Source organism: Cygnus olor, chromosome 9 (genome assembly GCF_009769625.2).
Source record: "Cygnus olor isolate bCygOlo1 chromosome 9, bCygOlo1.pri.v2, whole genome shotgun sequence".
Lineage (NCBI taxonomy): Eukaryota > Metazoa > Chordata > Aves > Anseriformes > Anatidae > Cygnus > Cygnus olor.
Window position 1 is genome coordinate 24,171,128 of NC_049177.1, and position 8,556 is coordinate 24,179,683.

General features: G+C 40.5%; 1 long non-coding RNA gene across 1 annotated transcript; it reads right to left on the bottom strand.

Annotated features, from left to right (window-relative positions):
• Nucleotides 1-203: 203 nt before the first annotated feature.
• Nucleotides 204-8,006, bottom strand: LOC121074944. Its single transcript, XR_005822642.1, has 3 exons — nucleotides 7,806-8,006; nucleotides 2,471-2,585; nucleotides 204-1,293 (listed from the first exon to the last, which is right to left on the bottom strand). It is a non-coding gene; the product is annotated as an uncharacterized LOC121074944 (long non-coding RNA).
• Between the last annotated feature and the right edge of the window lie 550 nt (nucleotides 8,007-8,556).

Here is an 8,556-nt window from a genome sequence, read left to right on the forward strand (position 1 = left end):
GCACAACGTGCTGTCTGCAGTGAGAGCTGGCTCCTCCTTTACAGCAGGAAAGCCCTCTGCAGTAACTCCAAATTATAAACAACATTATTCAAGAAATTATAGTCCGTTTTGGAAGCTGCAACCATTAATTACTTTTGTGGTTTTGTGGGTTTAGGTTTTTAAACACAGCGCCAGTGTGCTTAAAGATCCCCCTGATTAAATAATTCAAAATGTTTGCACTATATAACATGTTTGAAGGGGAGAGAAAACTATGCTAAACACTTTGAATTCACAAGCAAGCACCTCATTAACATGCTATGATATCAAATATTTATTACCTTCTCCAGTGTAATGAGCTCATTTAAGACAAGCGTGAGAAAACCCCATCTTATATTAAAGTTGGCAATGTTTTATTTATGTGCACTTATATTCACTTTAGGCCACACCAAAATATAAACATACAATTAATATTTCATTAATGAGAAAGTATGATCTATTTCTCTAGCCAGTGCAGGCTTATTTCATTTGAAAAAGACAAAGGAGGGGTCATGTGCTGTAATGCTGCAGCGCACACAGCTCTGAGAGGGGAGCAATCAATATTCAGTTATTAAAAATCTCTTTTTCCTTCCCAGACTTGCCCAGAGAAGTGAAGCCTTGCCATTTCCACAGGAGCTGCAATCTGCTTCTTTTTGTGGGAAAGGGAGAGTACCAGATTATAAGGGCCTGGGACTAAAGGCAGCCTCAGGACACTGCTTGTGCCATAGCACGTGGTGAAAAGAGGGATCGTCGGGACGTGGAGGGAGCTGGGGAGATGCCAGGTCATCCAGGTCAATGACTTAACCACTGCAAGCAACCTCCATGTAAAATATCGATGGGCTCGTGCCCATGCTGCAGATGTCAGCTCCTGAAGGCAGTTCCACCCCTGGACCTGTGCCAGGCTTCGCAGCGATGCCATGAGACAGGCTTGGGGCAGCCGAGTCCAGCAGAGCACCGAGCTCTGTGCCACCACCACCGGCTGCCTCACCCTGTGGAGGGACCCCGGAGAGCTGTCAGCCTCTGGTGGGGGCAGAGAGGACCTGGAGAAGCACAGCAGCAGCAGTTTCAGCAGGACCCAAGCATTATTTTCTCCCCCAATTAAGGGGAGGAATACTTCAGGTACATCTGGGAGACCACCACCCTTATCCAGGGCTCTCTTCCAGATCTAACTTTGGGGATAGATGCACATGTGTTTTTGTGGCAGGGACCCCAGCTGCAGTGTTTGACAGGTATTAGACAGTATTTCCTAAGGTGGAGCAGTAGATCAGAAGTTTGGTTCTGAAAGCAAAATTAAACAAAAGCAAATTAAACAAAATACACTGTAATCATGAGTTTCATCTGATTTGGTCCACTGTACTTAGAGTTTAGAAGACTGACTACACCTTTGCACACACGGAATAATACTGCTGAAGCAGCATCAATGCAGAAAAGATTTAGAATTGCTCATCTTCCTGGCAGGATTTGTAAGACTAGGGAATCTGTAAATCAAAGTCAAAATTCATCGTTTCATTATGTACAGATAAATGGGAATAGAGTAAATCCTAAAGGAGATTTATTTTCAGAGCTGTTGGGTACTAGGTAACATGCTTTATCTTTAACTATTATTGCTAAAAATAAAAGATTTCAAATATTATTATGCATTGACAAAATTATTGGCTGTTTCTGACAGTGTGAGGCACCTTTGGGTCAGATTGACTTACAGGCTCATATAGTATTCTAGGAACAAATGAACAGAAAATTCACACACACACAAGGAGATTACCCACCCTCTTTGCCCAAAACACATTGGACAGGATTGATAATCTTACCCTATTTTTCTGAATGCAGAGCAGCTAGAATTCAGCAGTACAGCTGAAATCAGAAAAGATCAGCCAACCTATTTCTGAAGTGGACTGAGTGATGAGTAGGTACATATCCAACAGAAGATTGAACCTAAAATGCATGCCAGCACTTGAAAGGAATCATTTGCTGCCAGACATGGTCATACACATTTGCAAATGCAGCTGGCAATTTGCCCATCTCATTTTGAAAGCCCAGCTCTTGTTATTGCTAAAGTGGGGGGAAAAAAGCTGTTTAGGTTGAAGTAGCAGTGTCCATAGCTCTGAACCAATGAGATTAGAAAATCTAATTCAGGAAAAGTTTAGGACAGACCTACGTACAATGTCTACATATTCTGTGCAATATATACACAGTTCAAGGAAGCTGAAACTTCCCCAAGCAGATGAATGAATACCATCACCTCATGGAGATGAGGGGAAGTATTAGTCATTCTCACTGCACTTTATATTAAAAAGGAAGATGAAAATGCTTTGAATAAATAGTAAGTTTGTAAGGATTTGACATTGCCTAATGAATAATGCATTGGTGCTTAGCTTTGGGAAATCCTGACTCCTAGACCAGGGGATTAAATACCCAAATCCACAAACAATGAGGTACATGAATAAAAAGCTTTTACTTCTGACTTGACAGGTGAAAAATTTAGCAGACATCTTCAGATCTCCTTGTTTCCTAAGCAGACATTTTTTAGCTGCCAAGATTCCGGTGAAGTTTGGGTGACCAACATTTATGACCTATTGAATGGATGGGTGCATTAAATTTCAAAATTGCATCATTCTATGCCATCTGATGATTATTTTGTTTATTTCTGTCTTTTGTGCACGCCCAGACAGTCAGGAATGTATCAGAGGCTGTATTTCCCCCTAGCAGCTAGGCATGATAAGAGCATAAGGAGTACTTATTCTGTTACACTTATTTAACTGGAGAGACATTTTTTTAGACCAAAGAACTTTCCATTCAGAATGATTAATAATTCTCAGATTTTTCTCATATCTCTCACAGGAAACATCTGCCTACGTAACTAACGCAAAAATGGTGTGAGTTAACAAAGGCCTGATGACCTCTTTTGAGCTATTTAGAGAGGATATAAGCATACGGTACATGACTATCCTGCCGCTATGTTGAACCTCCTTGAATGTAGGCATGGATGTGTGGGATCACAGCTTCTCATTTTCCTTATTAAGTTGGCCAAGTTCATGAGAATTATGTCTTGACATCAGAGGCAAGTCAAACAACTACTCTCTTGAGGATCCAAGCAACATGAACGAACTCATTGCATCATCCATTCCCATAGCATAATTCTGTCCTCTTGATCCAACCAGAGCACAACTTAGCACACATACCAAAGACCTGCAACAACTCCACTAACATGACAAATAAAACATCAGAACCCAAGCCATGAGTCATTTGGCTTAGATGCAGGTAAAGGGGGAAAAGAAAAAAAGAAAAAAAAGGAAGAAAGAAAAAAAAGTACGGTAGGTTTTGACAGGATAAAAGCCTCCCACTTTGGAAATAAATGTGTCTGCTTCACCTTGATGTGTATTTCTGACAAATGTCCCAGCTTTGCCTCAGTATGTATCTGGCAGCAGGACCATTATCCTGTGACAAGGTCCTTTTCTATAGGCATTATCTTAGCAACGACAATATGATCAATTTAAAAACACCAAGATGAACAATTTGCCTCAATGAATGTGATGAGCACGCGCACACACACCAAAACGACTGGGGTGTACAATGCAAGAATGTACAAGTTTTTTTAAAAAAATGAGGGTAATAGGGTAATTAGCTCTTCATGGGCTCTTTACGGGGTTATTGCACACAAAGTTCATACAAAATATCAAATTATTTTGATAATCTTTCTTAGGTTCCTCAAATAAAACCACTTGCTTTACACACCTTATATTACCATAACCTTTTTCAATCACAAGCATGCATAATCACAGTTTCTACTGGCTGAAAGAACATTTAGAATTAGTCTCTATTGGCTTGTAGGAAGCAGAGGAAATAAGCATTTTAGTGACGCAAATTCCAGCTACAGCTAGCCATGCATTTCTATACATGAATCAATACAACAGAACACATGCTTTGGTGACCAGACATGTCTGGAAGAACACGCCTAGGAAGAACATTTAGAAAGGTCTGAAAAATCCACTGTCTGCAGGGGGATTTGACTATTGAACAAAATTCCAGAAGAGAGTTGGCAACTCAAAACATTAAGTTCCTAAGGAAGTGCTGGGAAGCATCTCTTTTGAGAAAGTTATGGTGTTTAATTCCATGCATATTTCCTTTTACTCTTAAACTCAGCAGTTTTCCCAAATACGCCAAAAATGCCCATTTGACCTACAAAAACAACAACAACAAAAAGGTGGGGGGGAAGGGTCAGGTGGAGCCAAAGCATCCCTAAAGTCCTCTAGACCCTCAGATGTTGACATAGATTTTGCATAGAAACTTAATAAATAGGGAGTAGTACACAATCTTTAAACTAATTAGGGAGAATCTACCCCACAGTTCATCTCCAACTCAACACCCATTATGGTGCCTCTTTCATCTTCTCTTAATTCTCCTTGCAAGATTGCAAGGTCTTTCTTCAAAAGCCGAAGAAAATCTGTTCATTTCTTTGAGCTAAATTTTGTCCAAGTATGTGTGAACTAAATCAAAAGCTGCCAGGTAATCAGGTTGCATATTGCCATACCTACTGATGCTGCTCAAATAACCTGACTGTATTCCTCAACACAATTTCTCTAGTCTGCATCCAAGCTCATTTGAGGTCACTAGAAACATTACCATTAACTGCAACAAGATCTGGGCCCAGTACACTTGTAGAATTCCCATGCCTTTAATTGGGAAGTTTTTCTGCAAAAAAAAACATCTTTTCTGGCCAGAGCAAAGAGCCCACCCTTAAGACAGTTGAAGAGTCACAACTCAGTAAGTGTATCAAATGAAGAACACCTACTCACCTGCATCCACAGCACTGAATGCATCTGTATCAGCCCTTTGCCATAATAGAAATAAATTTATCTGAGGTGTTGTCTCCCACAGAAAGTCAGCTCACAGCTTGGAAAATAAATGGGATGGTTTTGCTTCATCCCTTATCCTGTGGCAGATAATATTTTATTCCATTGGTATCTTGAAGAATTAATCAGCAGGGCAGTGGGAACATGCAGTATGTTACAACACTTCTGTCAATACATCCTTGCTGGTAGTCAGCCTGTTACCTCTTCTGTGACAATGCAATTTTTGAGATTGACATCAAGGATTGGCTTTCACCTTTGCTCTAAGAGAAGACAGGTGATCTGGGGTTACCATCTAGAAAGACTTTGACTTCAAAATACATCTTAGGCCTGTATCCAGCCCTCAACTCTTTTATGGCATTCCCAGGAGATGGGATGCTCTGTGTTGCTACTGGAGAGACAGCAGAGGAGAGGTACCCGTCCTTGCTCTAAAGGGCCCTGCACGGAAAGCACACACTGGAAGACAAAGTCCAGGACAAAAAACCTACCTCCTTCTATCTTAGCTCATGCAAGAGCTGCATCTTTCTCACTACTCTCTTCCCAATTTCTCTGTGTCCCCAAAGGCTGATGCTATGTGCCAGCAGGCTGCAGGTCTCAGCTATGAAGCACTGCAGGAGCTCCACATCCCGCCTTAAACGATAAGCCAAGTCCATTGCCCTGTTCACAGCCCTGAAACAGAAGTAGCAACCATGTGGATTTATAGTCTCAAGTTAGGGATGTTTCTTCTGACTTGTGATATTTTCATTTTTCTAGTGGTCTCATTTGTCAAATTGGGATCTAATTCCAAGGCTTAAATCTAGTTCTTTAAAAAAAAATCTTAAGGGATTCTCCCCAGTTGTTAGCTAATTTAGGCAGGCTTAGGAAGCTGGGAAAAATACAGCTGCTCCAAGTTAAAAATTAAGTCACAAAAATTGGCAAAGAAAGCTGCCTATAAACAAGTGCTCATTTCAGAATGGCCATCTCTTGGGAAAATCATAGTATTATAACTTAACGGTCCTTCCAAATCTGCATTCCCTCCCTTCTCTCCCACTGAAGCTAAACACAGTTCATAAAAAGAACAAAAAATCTGGCATAACATTACATTAATTTCAAGGAAAGTAAAGAAGGGTCATTTTATTCATGTATTGATTTAGACCAGTGTAACTCCATCAACTTAATCTGAGTTACTATTCCTGTTAATCAAAAATGCTAGTGGAAGCGGAATCAAGCCCTGGGGGGCTCTTAATGAATTTTTTTTAAATGAGCTTTACTAATACGACTCAGTTGGATGAGTTTGAGTAAGCCACACGGAGAGTCTAGGCAACTTCCAGACAAACTTTTCTTGTATTTCTCACGTGACATTCCCCTGGGGATGGATGAAGCCAAATTGGTAGCTGCAGAGACTGGACATATTCATACTCACAAGGGAAAATTTACAACCACTGTACACTGGTCCTAGTCTCCTCCAGCAATTTTTGCTGTAGGCAGTGCTACAGAGGTGAATACCTCTGAGATGTAGTAGATAGAGGGAAGCAGCTGAGCATTAAACATGGGTCAGAGGAACAGAGAATCAAGGGGTGAAAGAATGATAGAGGGCTATTTTTGTCTTGGAAAAGGTCACTGTGAAAGTTGAATTAAAATGAGTAGCTACAGTACAGAACTGCCCTGGGATACCTCAAGAAAGGGTTCTTCAATGCAATGCCAGGCTACACTTATACATGCTAGAAAGCAAGGTCGTACCTCGTATGAGACTTCTTGGGGAAAAACTGGTTCATTGTTTTAATGTAAATAGTGACAGTAAGAGAGATCTAGAAAACTGCTTAGAGCTGATAACGCTGCCTTCGGCAGCACTTCTGAAGTCGACTTCTGTCAAGCAAGAACCTTATCCTCCTCCGCCTAAAAACTCTCATAAAAGCCAAACAAGGGCAGGCTCCAAGTTAAAAAAACACTATCTGCACTGGTTTTCCTTAAGGGACATTAATAAGGAGTGATAAATATGACAGCAGAGAGAATTTAGATTGCTAATAGCTCGGGCCCACAAAGCATTTTGCACAGATCACTGAAGACAAGAGACCCAAAGCATGCGCAAAGCTCCCGTGCATAAAGCACTGCCGAAGGACACTGGATGCAACTCTCACTGAACAGCAAAATATTTGAACCCTTCTTTTATTATCTTAGAAACCTGACTGAGACCTGCACAGCAGCGTAGGTCAGTCTTTTAAAACAGGACCTGAAACTTCAGTTCTTATATTAAGCAATATTTACTCACATAAGACCACAGTCACACTCAAGTTTAACCAGACTGAGAGCAAATCAAACAACAAGCCAAACAGGGGCGTGGCTGCAGCTTCTGGTAGAAATGGCACTTAATGCCCATTTTTGACTTTAGTAAAGAGTTATTTCAAGATAATTTCATTTGCTCTTCTGAGACTGCAAACCAGAAACACTCTCACAATTTTCGTACTTTCCTGTTCTTCAGAAACAACAGCAATCCTTTCAATATAAGTGGTTGTTCAGAATAAAGCAACTAGATATTTTCTTGTAAATATTTAGATTAAAAAATACATATATAAAATATTTTAGAAGTTGCTTTCAATGTCAAGCCTCTTTCAAAAATTCTATTGAAAAATCTTGTTTGCTCACATACCTTCAATATAATATTTCTGTTTATCCTGAAATTATGTTGCCTCCAAAAACAAACTGCTAATGTTGCCAAGCCTTTCATAAGCAGAAGGTGGAAAACTGTACAGATAAATCTGGAGGAAGGGAGACACATTGAATGTATAAACACTACTTTTTGTGGTCTTACTGGTATGCTGAGGCTTTCCTCTGTATAGCATCCCTTGGGTAAGGAAGCTGAGACTCACCAGGCCAATGCAACATTTTTCATGTTTAGAAAATACAGGATTTAACAGCAAACCACCACAAAGAAACACCCAATCAGCCAAAACAACATCAACCCACCTCTTGGGCTTCGAGGTATATTGCCCTGTGATCTGCTGTGGAGATTGGAGTTTCCATCCTCATGGAGAACCACGTCTGCCGTCAAGTTGCAGATTTCAGCTTTTCCCAGTGATTTGCCTGGAAACCTTCACAGGCTGACCAGGAGCTCTGCAGGGAGCTGGAGAGCCAGATGTTTCTGTTTGGCCACAAACATGACACTATGAGCCTAGGGTGAAGGCAATCAGATTTCAGATGTAATTCCCATGGAAGGATTAATCAAATCACTGTATTTATTTGCTTGTTTGTTTTGACAAGTGAGCATTTTCCAAAAGAAAAAATCGAAAATTTCCAAACCCAATCCACACCTGACACACTAAAATCTTCAGCCTTTTAAGGGTCAAATCCACTACTGTCTTAAGTCATATTTCGTCAAAGTGTACAAAATCTAACTTGTTTTCTAACATAAACAGAAGTTTTTTTCATATTATATATTTTGGTGCATAATCACAGGATAAGGGTTCAGAAGTTCAATGTCTATTGACAAGAGAGTAAATTTTACCTTTACATTTACCTTTTGCAGCCACGCTATATCAGCCATGATTTACGTGCAGGCACTTGCCCAGGAAATCAAACTGCCTCGGCCCCAGGGAAGTTGATAAATTGGCATTTCTTCCATTGTCACTTTGCACAGAGCCCGAGTTCCTGTTGCTTCTCCCGTCCTTGGGAACAGCTCCATCCTTTTGGAGCATGTGGAGAAGTGCACTGCTAATGA